The sequence below is a fragment of the Geotrypetes seraphini genome, chromosome 7 (assembly GCF_902459505.1).
Source record: "Geotrypetes seraphini chromosome 7, aGeoSer1.1, whole genome shotgun sequence".
Taxonomy (NCBI): Eukaryota; Metazoa; Chordata; class Amphibia; order Gymnophiona; family Dermophiidae; genus Geotrypetes; species Geotrypetes seraphini.
In genome coordinates, this window is record NC_047090.1 from 54,040,697 (window position 1) to 54,055,641 (window position 14,945).

General features: G+C 42.1%; 1 protein-coding gene and 1 long non-coding RNA gene across 3 annotated transcripts in view; both read left to right on the plus strand.

Moving 5' to 3' along the window:
- Window positions 1–14,945, plus strand: part of TMTC1 (transmembrane O-mannosyltransferase targeting cadherins 1) — a 364,529-nt gene that overhangs the window by 127,775 nt on the left and 221,809 nt on the right. The window lies entirely within an intron of this gene.
- Window positions 6,982–8,489, plus strand: LOC117363728. 2 transcript variants are annotated; one of them, XR_004540116.1, is made up of 4 exons: window positions 6,982–7,324; window positions 7,429–7,521; window positions 7,666–7,809; window positions 7,950–8,489. It is a non-coding gene; the product is annotated as an uncharacterized LOC117363728 (long non-coding RNA). The 2 variants fall into 2 exon arrangements; XR_004540115.1 differs by having other exon boundaries at window positions 6,982–7,521.

The window sequence follows — 14,945 nt, forward strand, 5'->3', positions numbered from 1 at the left end:
GCAAGGAGCCTTAGAAATAATATGGGTGAATTAGAAGCTATGGCACAAAAAGATAATGTTGACATCGTAGGCATCACGGAAACATGGTGGACCGAGGAAAATGTTGGGGATACTGTGCTACCAGGAAACTATACCGCAGAGGCAGAGTGACTCAAAAAGGTGGAGGCATTGCCATATACGTCAAAGAGGGAATTGAATTTACTGGAGCGAACACGTCACAACAGACGGATAAGTTAGAGTCTCTATGGGTCAAAATTCTGGGAACAAATGGCCTGGAAACGAAGATCAGCATCTCCTACCGACCCCCAGGGCAGTCCGAAGAAATTGACAGAGAAATGATGGATGAGATTAAATGCAATTTCAAGGGAGGTAATGCAGTTATCATGGGTGACTTCAACTATACTGGAATAGACTGGAACCTAGGCACCTCCAGCTGTGTTAGAGAGACCAAGTTTTTGGATGCTGTAGGCGATTACTTCGTGGAACAACTTGTCAAGGAAAATACTAGAGGAAATGCCATTCTGGACTTAATTCTAAATGGCCTGCGAGGACTGGCACAAGATGTAGAAGTAGAAGGGATGCTGGGAAACAGCGATCACAAGCCGTTCTTTCGATATATTAAGGGGAAACGACCTGCAAAGGAAGCGGTGGGTCCGTTGGATGACCATAGAATAAAGGTAGCGCTAAAGGAGGACAAAGCAATCACCGACAAACTGAACACATTTTTTGCTTCTTTATTTACCAAAGAAGATTTACACAGCATACCAGAACCCATCAGGCTATATGCAGGAAACGAAGACGGAAAGCTGACAGGATTGATGGTCAGTCTAGAGGAGGTGTGTAGGCAGATTGATAGGCTTAAAAGCAATAAATCCCCAGGACCGGATGGCATCCATCTGAGGGTCATCAAGGAACTGAAAAGGACCATAGCTGACTGCTTCAACTAATAGCCAATCTGTCGATCAAATCAGGAAAGATTCCAGAAGACTGGAATGTGGCGAATGTTACGCCAATCTTCAAGAAAGGTTTGAGGGAGATCCGGGAAACTACAGACCAGTGAGTCTGGCCTTGGTACTGGGAAAGATGGTAGAGTCGCTGATAAAGGACCGCATCAGTGATCACCTTGACGGACAAGGGCTGATGAGGACCAGTCAGCACGGTTTTAGCAAAGGCAGATCATGTTTGATGCACTTGCTGCACTTCTTTGAGGGAGTAAACAGACAGATAGACAAGAGCGACCCAATCGACATTGTATATCTGGATTTTCAGAAAGCGTTTGACAAGGTTCCGCATGAACGACTACTTAGGAAAATTGCGAGCCATGGAATTGAGGGTGAAATACTCACATGGATTAAAAACTGGCTGGAGCATAGGAAACAGAGAGTGGGAGTAAATGGACAATACTTGGACTGGAAGAGCGTCACCAGTGGGGTGCTACAGGGCTCGGTGCTTGGACCCGTGCTCTTCAACATCTTTATAAACGATCTGGACATTGGTACGAAGAGTGAGGTGATTAAATTTGTGGACGATACAAAGTTATTCAGAGTAGTGAAGACACAGGGGGATTGCGAAGATCTGCAACGTGACATTTTTGAGAGTTTCCATGGTAATTGCATATTAATAGTGCTTAGAGCATTTACATGGTGTTTGGCTAATCCACCTGATTGTATGTGGATAAGTTATTGGTGTTTTTTTGTGATTTCAATTACCCCAACATTGACTGGTTAAATGTTACATCGGGGAGTGCTAGGGAGGTAAAATTCCTAGATGTCATAAATGACTGCTTCTTGGAGCAACTGATCTGGGAACTGACAAGAGGGGGAGCTATTTTAGATTTGGTCCTTGCTGGAATGCAAGACATAGTACAGGAGTTAACTGTTGGGTCCGCTTAGAAACAGTGGTAGTAGTATAATGGGTACACCTCATGTCAAAATGATTGACAACTGTCAAAGATAAGGAACGACCAATCAGTGGTCACTCCTGGGTTAGGCCCCGCCCACACCACGCCCACTCTGCCCAAACCCTGCCCGCTCTCCACCCACTTTTACCCAAACCCCGCCCATGCCCTGCCCACTCCATGTCCACTTTTCCTTTAGCCCCACCCAGGCCCTGCCCACACCATGCCCCCTTCTGCCCATGCCCCGCCCCTCCCATAGGAATGAATGGTAGCCCCTCCCATGCCCCGCCCCATAGGAATGAATGGTGGTGGCCCCACATGCCCCCACCCCATGCCACATCACCAGAAATGCACTTTCTGATGATGTCACCAGAAATGGCGTGTTTGACCCCGTAAATACGCTTTTTGATGACATCATAGGAAATGGGAGTACCTGCCCTACCGGAAATGTACATTATGATGACCTAGGTGGAAATAAGGTAAATGAAGCGCTGGAAATGCGCTTTTCTGATGAGACGGAAATGCATTTTCCCCTGGAAATGATGTGGCCAGAAAAAAGTGTCTTTATTTTAACAGGTTTTAAGATCTCATGGTTAGAGCAATGCACATGCAGATCACAAAAGAAAAGACATTTACAGCTGTTTTTGGTTTTTTCCTGTTTTTAAATACCAGTTTTTAAGAGCAGTGCAGAAATAGCTTAGAAAAGGCTGCATTTTTTTTTTCTTTCCTGGTTTTTAACAAACACTTTCAGTAGGAATTCTGAGTTAATGGTTGCATGGGTAACACCCATATTGTCATGGTGACGGCTGATAAGCCCCTTGCAGCCCCTGATAAAGCCAAGGGGGGGAGAGGGGGAGGTGTGTTTAAACCGGTCTGAACATGACCCGGCCCCCTGGTGTTGTCATACTGACTATGCCTTAGTCTTTAACAATCTGGAAAAAAAAACCTGTCACCTAACAGCATCTGTTAAAAGGCAGAGTTTTAAGACCTATTTTTTTATTTAGAGCTAAGTTGACAGAGCTGAATGGAACATGAAAGAATCTTTACTGAAGCAAATTTATTATGATCCGAATGCGGCAGGTAGCTATGGAGGCATTAACCCTCTACTTCAAGCGGCAAAAAAAGAGAGAGAGTACAGTCCGGAGAAAAAAACGTAGTGGACTGGGTCACCGGTCAAAACGCATACAATTTACACAGACCAGCTAGTATCCATTTTAAAAGAAATAAAATAATGGTGTCAGAAGTTGACAGCCAATGGCAAAGTGACTTAGACGACATGTCAGCCTTTGCCCGTTATAACAACGGTTACAAATACATCTTAACAGTAATAGATATCCTGTCAAAATATGCATGGGCCGTGAGTTTAAAAACAAAAACCGGTCACGAAGTTACCAAAGCCTTTGAAACAATATTTAATTTAGGGCGTACACCTGAAAAACTTCAAACAGACAAGGGTAAAGAATTTTTAAATAAGTCTCTGAAGAATTTATTAAAACAAAGAGGTGTTTGCCATTTTGTGACCCATAATGATGTTAAAGCAGCTGTAGAGGAAAGATTTAACAAGACTTTAAAATCCAAAATGTGGCACTATTTCATGGCTCATTGGTTGATCCGTCTTGCAGCCTCCCCGATAAAGCCTTGCAAGGGGAGAGGGGGAGGTGTGTTTAAACTTGTCTGAACATGTCCCGGACCCCTGATGTTGTCATAGTGACGTATGCCTTAGATCTTTAACAAACAGCTGTTAACATCAGAAATAAAAGTTCTCATAGCTGTTAGCAACAGAAATAAAGGTTCTCAAGCCGTCAAACAAAATGACTGCCCCAAAGGCGCGTAGATTGAGTTACTTTCTTAAAGACCGTGATGTAGAAAAAGAGGTTTACCCGATGACAGAAAAACTGTACGAATCAGACAAAGAAAACATGGACCCCTTTAACACCAGGTAACTGAAAAAAGGCCTACCAAGAGATCTCGTAACTTTCTTAAAGACTGTAATGCAGAGAAAGAGGGTTACCCACTGGCTGAAAAACTGATTGATGTGACGGCAGATACCGGGGAGCATACGCGCGAATTAACAGATTCTGAAATACAGGCGTTTCCAGACGCTCAAAAGCTATATGATTCGGACACAGAAAATGAAGATGCAGGCTATGAACTACCAGAGGATAATACTTCAGATATCAAATTTTATGAAGCTGCAGCTGACGTTGAAGCGAAAGACATATTGGAAAAGCCAGGATCTTCCATAGTAAGAGAGAGAGACACACACACACTTTTCATTGCCAGGGGTTGGTGTTGAAGGGTTTTATGAAGCTGGATGTATTCGTGTGTTTTAAAAAGGAAAATTTATTTCTATATGGTTTTTTTTTTGTAGGGAAGTGGCGGATCTTCACGATCACAGAAACCTGTGTGCAAGGTGTACATACCGATGATAAATCTATCCTGTTTGTGTTTTTTCTGCTCGTTTCAAAGAGAACCAGCGGTGAATGAACGTAAACTAAAATTAAGACCTGAAGATTCTTGTGATTATGGTTTGTGGACCGGCATAGGCCTTTCCAAAACACCAACAGAACTTAAATCAGTTATAAAGGTAGCTGTATACTGCATTCTAAATAAATGTCTGCAAGGCGTGAAGGATGAAGATTGTGGAGCCTGCTTAATACGAGCTGGGGGGGGCAAAAACACCATGATTGCTTGATATGGGGGCAAAAGGATATACAACAGAAACTCAGGAAAACTTGTGATATGCTGTGCCTAGAACGTATGGTAAATGTAGTCACTTTTGTAGACTATAAAATGAAAATACTGATGCTTTGTAATGAAAGCATTAATATAATCATTGATTTAATCAGAGATATTAAGACCTCTATAAATGGGCCATGACTACTCAATAGATTGGTCAATTTCATGAGAGATGGTGAATATGTAGAGATTGTAAATGATTTAATCCGTGACACCGATTATAAATCATTCTTCAAAAGAAATGCTTTTTATAACATGGTTTTATTCTTGGGATTGTGGGAAATACAGTATGTAACTTTTTTAAAACATGTTTTTATTCTTGGGATTGTGGGAAATACAGTATGTAACTGCTTGTTTGTATAAAAGTTTAAACATTTATTGTAAAATAAAGATTTTTTTTTTAAAAATTACAAATGTGTGGTGTGTTTTAGGAATGGCTAGCCACGTGAATTATCAGCCCAAACTAAAACAATAGAAGGTGTGACAGGTTATAAGGAACTAGGCTCTAGGCACGTAGGGGTCATTTTGATATCTAAAATGACTAACCAAGACAAACAAGATCTAGCAGAGGCCTTAGACATACAATAAAGCCTTTGTGAATGGATAACTTCTATAGAGGGTTGTAAGCAGTGTTCCCGCTAAGCTGCGCTGGGGTGCGCTGACGCACAAAATATTACCTCGCAGCGCACAAGTTTCTCGTCACAGCGCACACAGTGTAGAGCACAGTTCTTCAACCGCCGGTCCGCAAACAAAATCTTGCCGGTCCGCGAAGGATTCGGTCCCCGCCACAACGAAAGGCCGGCGTCAGCTGACTTGCAACTTCCTGTTGCAGTCGCTGTGCCGGGACTCCTGCCTTCGCCGGGACTCCTGCCTTCCACCGCGTTTGCCTCCTGCCTTGTCTCCGCACCTCCAGACCAGCAGCGGCAGCTGTGTATGCTTTTAACTTCGGCACAGAGCTGCCCCTAATCAATAGTTTAGCGCGGTTTCATAAGGCAGCCTCGGGGCCTTTGCTAGGCCGGCCCACATCGCATCATCGAAGCGGGCCGGCTATCAAAGGCCCCGAGGCTGCCTCATGAAACCGCGCTAAACTATTGATTAGGGGCAGCTCTGTGCCGAAGTTAAAAGCATACAGAGCTGCCGCTGCTGGTCTGAACTCTTGGGCCGCTGAAGGAGGGCAAAAAGCAGCTGTCCTGGAGGTTTCCCTTCCTCTCGCCTTTACAGGTTCCTTTTTTCCACCTTTTTTTTTTTTCCTTCAAACGGCAACGGGCCCCAGCATCGACATCAATCAAGTAAGTTCCACTGTCAATCAAGCGGTTCTGCTCGGCCAAAGCTTCCCCTGTGACATGAGCCACCCTCAGGGGAAAGAAAGTGACCCACAAAGGTGAGGGGAAGGGGGGCAGATGATGGAAGTTGGGGGGGGGGGGGAGAGAGAGAGAGAGAGAAGGGGCAGATGATGGAAGGGGGGAGATGAGAGAGAGAGAGAAGGGGACAGATGAGGGAAGTGAGAAGAAGGGAGAGAGAGCAGAAGGCAGATGGATGTCAGTTGAGAAGGGAGAGCAGATGCTGAATGGAAGTGGGGAAAGAACACATACTGGATGGAAGGAGGAGATAAATAAAGGGGGAAGAAAATAGTAAGATAATGGAGGGGTGAGGGAAAGGGGTGACAAGCTGTGTGTAGACACAGTGAAAAGAGGGAAACGGGACTAAATAGTAAGAAAGAATTTAATTTAGATGGAGGCAGAAAATAGAGAAGGAAGACCAGAGAAGAAAAGGGAAGAGAGAGCAGAGAATGATCAGATCTGAGTGGAGGAAATGAGAAGAGAGATATGCTAAAAACCACAGGGGGGAGGGAAGGATAGAGATGCCAGACCATGAGGGGAACAGAAGGAAGATGATGGATGCTAGACCAAATTGGGGGGTGGGGGGGGCAGGAGGAGAGATGGCAGGGAAAGACAGACAGTGAATGGAAGGGGCAGATGCTGGACTGAAGAGACAGAGAAGGTTATCATGCTGCTGTACCGGGCCATGGTACGCCCTCACCTGGAGTACTGCGTCCAGCACTGGTACTTTAAGAAGGACACGGTACTACTCGAAAGGATCCAGAGAAGAGCAACTAAAATGGTTAAGGGGCTGGAGGAGTTGCCGTACAGCGAAAGATTAGAGAAACTGGGCCTCTTCTCCCTTGAGCAGAGGAGATTGAGAGGGGACATGATAGAAACATTCAAGGTACTGAAGGGAATAGACTTAGTAGCTAAGGCAGGGAGAACGAGAGGGCACTCTCTAAAGTTGAAAGGGGATAGATTCCATACAAACGTAAGGAAGTTCTGTGGTAGAAAGCAACATATTTATTTGGCTCATAACTTGCTGGCGCCCGATATTTTTAGCTCACAGTGAAAAAAGTTTGCTCACAACACCCGCCCGCTTAGAGGGAACACTGGTTGTAAGTGTATAAAAAATACGCAGTGACGAGACCAGCAAACGTTCTGGTTTTTGTGAATGTTACACCGGACCCCAGATACATCAACTGCTAACATGGTGAGTAGAAAAGGGGCTTTTATTTTTGTTTTTAGGGATATCATTTTTTTTTTCTGTCTCTGAATCTATCATTGCATTTAAAACAGGAACGGGGGTCTGATGGTAGAAATAAACTATCTCTTACCAGAAAAAGACAACAGAAATTGTTAAACAGTAAGTGACAGTTGATTTATCTGGCACATATGTTTGTTTGTTTTTTAAAAATAAAACAAAAAACCAGCATCTACAAGACATTTTTTTTTTTACGTTATGATTAGACTAAGAAACGGCTGGAGAACCGACACCTTCTACATCGACATGTTCTAACCAACAACCGGTTCCTTACTGGAAGCCAAAAGATAAACTAAATAGTAGGTATCCTGGTTTTTGTAAGGAAACTAGAGTTAAAAGAAAAATTTCTATACTTTTATAATGGTTGATCAAGAAAATGTTAAGCACAGTCAGAACCCTGAAGAAAATGTGTATTAACGGTTATGCTATGTTATAAATTGTAGATCGGGAAAATGTTAGAAAGTCGCAAGCAGATACCGTGAACCCGACAGAAAAGTCTAACAGGAAAAGATCACATAGTGAAAGCTTCTTAAATGGTGAACCAGAGCCCAAAGGTGTTTACCGGAAACCAAAAGATAAATGAAATAGTAAGTATTCTGATTTTGTAAGGAGACTAATATAAAGAAAATGTCATTACTTTTATAATGGTTGATCAAGAAAATATTAGGCAGTCAGATCCTCAAAGGGGGCAAAAGTATTAACGGTTATACTATGTTATAAATTGTAGATCAAGAAAATGTTAGAAAGTCACAAGCAGATACCGTGAAGCCGACAGAAAAGTCTAACAGGAAAAAGACAGCAAAAGCATCTCAGGGCCAGACTGCACAGAAGATGAAGAATGTTATGAAGGTGATAATTATCCTGATAGCAGCAAGGTGTCAGAGGACGGTTCAAATAAGGGTGCATTAGGTTCTTCTGAAGATTCAAAACCAATCAGCTATGTCCAGTTTGTGAAAAGATGGGATCGTAAACTGGACAAGATTCATGGTGTACTTTATTCAGAAGAATTTTGTTTCATTAATTTAGACAGGATAACATCATTACATGAGGCTCAAAATGCTATATGCCAAGGCATTCAACATATCCTGGATGATGTTAGCAACAGAGTATCGCCCAGTGACTACGTACAAGTGCATCTACATTCATCGCTTTTTCATAACTCCTTGTTTTCTGGTAAATTAAATCCCGAATCGCTAGATGCTGATGATTTCTTAGACCAGGTTGCTAAACTCCTTCAAAGTTACAGAGAAATACAGGTCTGTGATTTATTCTGTGTTGTTGTACTTGTAATAAGAAACAAGGGTGGTGAGGCCCATAGGGTGTTAAAATCTATACTGTTTAGCCAGATTTTGCAGAAAAAAATGATGTATTTAATAGATTTGAATAACACAGGCAATATCCTGTGTTTTGCCGGTAGCCTTAAAGCTCTTATGTCGCTGGTAAAACTCACATATGCTGAACTGTTAACAGGTGCTGAAAAGCTACATAATGATTTGGGGTGGTCGGTACATAAAAAAGTCATGCTCGATGTAGCAACCATAGAACAACATTTAAAGATAAATACAAAAGTTGTGTTGTATAGAAACTTGTGGCGTTGCTTTAAAACATCAGATTAACCAGTGTATCCTAAAACGGTTTTCTTATTGCTAAATGACGATCATTTCTACGGCATAACCAATGTTAAAAAATTATACAGGGAGCGTAATTTCTATACTTCTTGCCAGAAGCTCTATAGTCACGACCACTCCTGTACATTATGGTGTCGTCTTTGTTCGACACAGACGTGTTTGAACAATGACGGTATACAGCAGAGATGTCCTAAATGCAAGATGTGTTGTCGCTCTAAAGACTGTTTAGATAGACATATGCAGCTGGCGCAGAAAAAAGAAGTGGAGTGTTTATCTAAAACACTGTGTCTGAAATGCGAGTCCTATGTGAACAAGAAACATAAATGTAAGGGTAGGATGTGTAAGCTATGCCATGAACCCTTAAGCAGTGACGACATACACTTACGTTTTATGACCCCTATCGATAAACTCAAAACATCTGAAAAGTATATTATTTATGACTGCGAATGTATGCAGGAAATGGGCTGGCACATTCCTAATTACATATATGCGGAGGACTTGTACGAAACAAGAAAATGGGAATTCAAAGGTCTTGAGTGTATTTTTGCCTATATACAGATTGTTTGTGACAAAAAATTTAAAGACTATACCTTCATAGCCCATAATGCCAAAGGCTATGATGGGTATTTTGTCCTTAGCCAACTGTTAAGGAAAAGATGGACACAGGTTTGTTGGTTCAAGGTGGCAAGACTCTAAATTTTCTACCTATGAAACTTAGCAAACTTCCAAAGGCCTTAGGTTTTCCAGGCTGTAAGGGTTATTTCCTGCATTTTTTTAATACTCAGGAAAATCAAGACTATGTGGGGCGTATGCCGGATATGGAGCATTATGGTGTGGGAAACATGATGCCTGAAAAAAAAAGAGGAATTTTTAAAATGGTACAAGGACAACCAGCACAAGACGCTTGATTTGCAAAAAGAGCTGGCTTATTACTGTCAACAGGATGTGGCTATTTTGTGACAGGCATGTGTTCTGTACAGAGCTGAAATCATGAAAATGACACAAAAAGATGTGGTTGTAGAATGAGAGGATACTTCAGAAATTCTAATGAATTGTTTAGACCCCTTCTAATATATAACCCTAGCCTCTATGTATGGCCATGTTCAGTGGCGCTCATCCCCCCCAGATAACTATCACAGACACAAAAAGAGATATTCATCCCCCTCTATTCAATGGTTGCTGTATCAAGAGGCTGCACAAAATATACAGATCATGCATGTTCTAAATGGGGGTGAAAGAAAGGTGGGATCTTATTTTCTTGACGGTTACATTGTCATTGATGGGGTAGAAACAGCTTTTGAATTTAATAGTTGCTTTTATCACGGCTGTCCGGTCTGTTATAATGATAAAGAATCCTGTAGCAGCCACGACCTATGACTTTCTTTATGACAAAAAGCAGCTAAAGATAGCCTACCTGGAAAGCCTGGGCTTCAAGGTCGTGAGTCTGTGGGAGCATTAGTGGAAGCGGATAGTCAAAGAAAATAATAGGAGCTGTGCAGACTTCCTGGCTAGCGCTGCATTACCGCAACCCACGAGATGCCCTTTTTGGGGGTAGAACAAATGCTGTTTCTCTATACTACAAAACAAAACCTGGGGAAAAAATACACTACTACGATTTTACCAGCCCTATACTCTTTTGTCAATAAAACAAAGGAATGTCCAACAGGCCATCCGCAAATCATTTATGAGAAATTTGGTTTTATAAAAGCAAAAGTATATCCTCCGAGAGAGATCTTTTTCCAGGTGTTACCCGTCAGGGTGGGCGGTAAGCTTATGTTTCCTTTGTGCCGTACGTGCGCCGACACACGGCAACAGGAAACGTGTGCCCATACGGATGAGGAGAGAGCTTTCATGGGGACTTGGTGCATGGTGGAGATGGATGTTTCCATTGAAAAGGGTATGTGGTTGTTGAAATCTATGAAATCTGGCATTTTGAGAAAAAATCTGACAGTCTGTTTTCTGAATACATCAAAATACACCTCTGTCAAAAACAAGAGGCTTCTGACTACCCCCGATGGTGCAATGATACAGAAAAAACAAACCATGTACATCTCTGATTTCTGTAGAAAAGAAAGTGTACTTTTGCATGCAGACCATATTCAGCTAAACCCTGCTAAACACCAAATAGCAAAACTTTTCTTAAATTCTCTGTGGGGGAAATTTGGTCAAAGGACAAACCTGCCCACTGTTAGCATTATCAGAGAGCCCGATGATCTCTTTAAATACCTATTTTCCCTTGAATTTGAGGTTTCATCGTGCAAATTTATCGATTATGAAAAGGCCTGCATGTCTTGGAAGCACTCAAAAGACCACACTACGTTGCCCAGCAACACTAATGTTTTCATCGCCTGTTTTACAACAGCCTATGCGCATTTAGAGTTGTACAAACTTCTAGACCAGGGCTGCCCAAGTCCGGTCCTCGAGATCTACTGGCAGGCCAGGTTTTCAGGATATCCACAATGAATATGCATGAGAGAGATTGGCCTGCACTGCCTTCTTGGTATGCAAATCTCTCTCTCATGCATATTCATTGTGGATATCCTGAAAACCTGATCTGCCAGTAGTTCTCGAGGACCGGACTTGGGCAGCCCTGTTCTAGACAGTCTACAAGAACGTTGTCTGTATCACGATACAGATTCTGTGATATTTGTGAGCTGCGAGGGTGACTAGAACCCCCCTCTGGGTGATTATTTAGGGGAGCTCACCAGCGAGATACCTTCAGATGAACATATAACAGAGTATGTATCAGCGGGTCCTAAAACATACGGTTACAAACTGTCAAGTGGAAAGACCTGTATTAAAGTGAAAGGGATAACGTTAAATGTAGAAAACAGCCAGAAAATCAATTTTACTAGTTTAAAAGATCTAGTTTTGACTACAAACCAGGTGCAGAGGGTTTACCCCAGAAAAAGATAGGGGTGCAACAAACCGGTATTATAAGAAACAAAAAGAGGTGGGCTATAGAAACCGATGTGATTAAAAAAAACACAGCAAGTTGGTGTATGACAGAGTGAAGGAGGAGGATGGGTTCAGCACACTACCCTATGGATACTAGCATGGTGGATGCCCTCTGGTCGCACCCTTTCTCTTGTATATTAACAGGACCGTCTAATTCAGGCAAGAGCTTCTTTGTTAAAAAAAACTGTTAGAACACGCTGGCTGTGTATTGTCTGTCATACCTGACAATATTGTTTGGTGTTATAGTTGTTGGCAACCTTTGTATAACGAAATGTTAAATAAATATCCTTTTATTACTTTTACGGACATTTTGCCTGATATTTTTAACAATGACCGAATGTTTCCAACCCATAAAGTAAACTTGGTTATGTAGATGATCTAATCGATTCTGCCTGTAAAAGCGGCGAAATAGAGAATGTCTTTACTAAGTACGTACATCACAGAAACCTGAGCATCATATATATAGTTCAGAATGTTTTCAGCCAGGGTAAAACAAGCTGGACTATAACTTTAAACACCAAATACATGGTTCTCTTTAAGAATCCTAGAGATAAGTTACAGATAGCCATTCTAGCTAGACAGAAAATCCCTAGCTACCCTGGAAAATCACAATTCTTTTTAGAGGCCTTCGAGGGTGCCACCAGAAAGCTGTACGGTTATCTCTGTGTAGATTTAACGTCTGAGGCTTACAGATTGAGAACGGATATTTTCCCGCCAGACTGGACAACGGTATATTGTGTAAAACCACAATCAGCCCGTAAAAGGCTGTGAATATATAACCAGACCCCTTCATATACGCTGGGACGAGTCTCAGGTAACATGTCTAGCCGTGTAAAGAGAAACCTGTCTCTTTTAAAACTTTTAGTCCAAGCCTTGCCGCAGCACAGAAAAGCCATCCTGAATATAGCTTCTGATGATTTGGTGGCTGCTATATCTGAAATCGCTCTCAACACCCTAAAAGGTAGCATCCCGCTTTCACAAAACCAGATAAAGGTTTTAAAAGGGAAGCGTCATGCTATAAAAAGACTGTGATAAAAGATTAATCCTTAAGAAAAGAAAGAAGCAGTTGGTGAAACAATTGGGCGGATTTATAGGGCCCTTGTTAAGTTTTGCTTTACCGTTGATAACGGGTCTTCTTGACAAACCGCTGATGCATCACACTGAAAAAATGTACTGGTTCCTAGTCAACAACTCGAGCGATTGAGAAACCCCATAGATCGGGAAGAAAATATTAGAACCTCAACCATATATAGGTTAGAAAAACATACTACAGAGCCCTGGTATGTCTGACCATGAAAAAGTTAAACGTTACTCAGAAGTGTTACAACGCTATCTCATGTTGAACAGACAAAGGGATATGGGAAAAGAAAAGCTAAATGCTTCAACAACCCCCTCTCCAGAAAATAGTATACCTCCCGACTCTGTGGTTCAAGAAGTGTTAAACAGCATCAATATGCGCTATAGGAAAAATGCCGAAGTCCTGCTTAACAAACTGTCAAAAAACAAAAGTGTTGCATCCTGGGAGGGAAATGGTACATTTGTATACCAAGGAAAACCTATCAGTGGTTCTAACCTGCTCGACCTCGTTCACAGAGCAAAGAAGGCCCCTAGGCTGGGGGGAGTTCATACAAACCCTTGCTGAATTAAATATGCCTTCCTCGGTTGTGGGTAACGCAGCCAACAGAGATGTGCTGTTACGCCTCAAGGAGAACCCAGCTATATACCAAACCTGCCAAAGACCAAAGAACTCCTGCCTCATAAAAAATGTAAATTATTACTCAGTTACCGGTGGCTGAGTGTATAAAAACATATCTTCAATAAAATAATACTTTTTTAAAAATGAAAATAAAAGACGGCAGACATTTGGATTTTAAGGTTTACTTTTTTTATTTAGAAGCAGCATGACATTCATGGTAGGAAATACAACCCTGGGGAGTATAAAATGGGTTTTGAAAAGGTCTACACAAGACTTGTTTTTTTATGTTTTTACAAATTTCAGTACCATTTCATCATTTTACATTAATTCTTCAGAATACAGTTCTAAAATATTTTCAAAAGGTTGCCCTTTACAGCGATGATGTAAAAACAAACAAACAGTGATAGCCACAGGCCTCAGACAGCAGGTGCTGTAACTGTCTGTTATGATATAATACGGCCTTACAGTGTTTATTGAAAAAGTTCATAATGCTGTTAGGAAAGAATAATCTATCCGGTGGTTGTCCGTAAGAATTAAAAAATTCTCCTGTCTCATCACCGGTCACATAGAGGGCCAACCAGTGTTCACCCGGTAGGTTGTGTGGGTGTGTGTTCACGACAATTCCCACGGTTTTCCTTGGTATTTCTAATCCTGTTAACCAGTCACTGGGCAGTACATCTAAAATAGATTCTGCAACACAGGAGTCCTTCTATAAAATACGGAAGATCTGTACGGTGTTCATGTTCAAGAATGGTCAAAAAGAACATTCCTTCTATGATTAATTTCTATCACGTTGTCGAAAACCCCATACACAATCATGTTCACAGTGTGAGGTAAAGCTCTGGCAAAACGTATTTCAGCCCGCAGGTTATCGGTTTTGATCAGCAAGTAGTGGTCAGCGCACTCCTGGTCCAGCGATAGGTCAAAGGCTAGCAACATATAACCTCTGTAAAACTCCTGATGGTTCATAGACAAAATCGCACGAGACAACGGCGCGCAGACAACTGAGCGCAAGGTTGACGGCGCGCCGAAGAAAAGCACTATTTTAAAGGGTTCCGACGGGGAGTGTTGGTGGGGAACCCCCCCATTTTACTTAACAGACATCGCGCTGGCGTTGTGGGGGGTTGTAACCTCCCTCATCATACTTGAAACCAAACTTTTTGCCTGTTTTTTAGGGAAAAAGTTCAGTTTTAAGTATAATGGGGGTTACAACCCCTCACAACGCCAGCGCAATGTCTGTTAAGTAAAGTGGGGGGGTTCCCCTCCCACACACCCCGTCGGATCCCTTTAAAATAGTGCTTTTCTTCGGCGCGCCGTCAACCTTGCGCTCAGTTGTCTGCGCGCCGTTGTCTCGCACGATTTAGTCCCGTCACCCTCCTGACGATCAACCAGGAGAGCGTTGTCTTTCAGATGTTTACTGGTCGCTTGAATCAGTTCCATA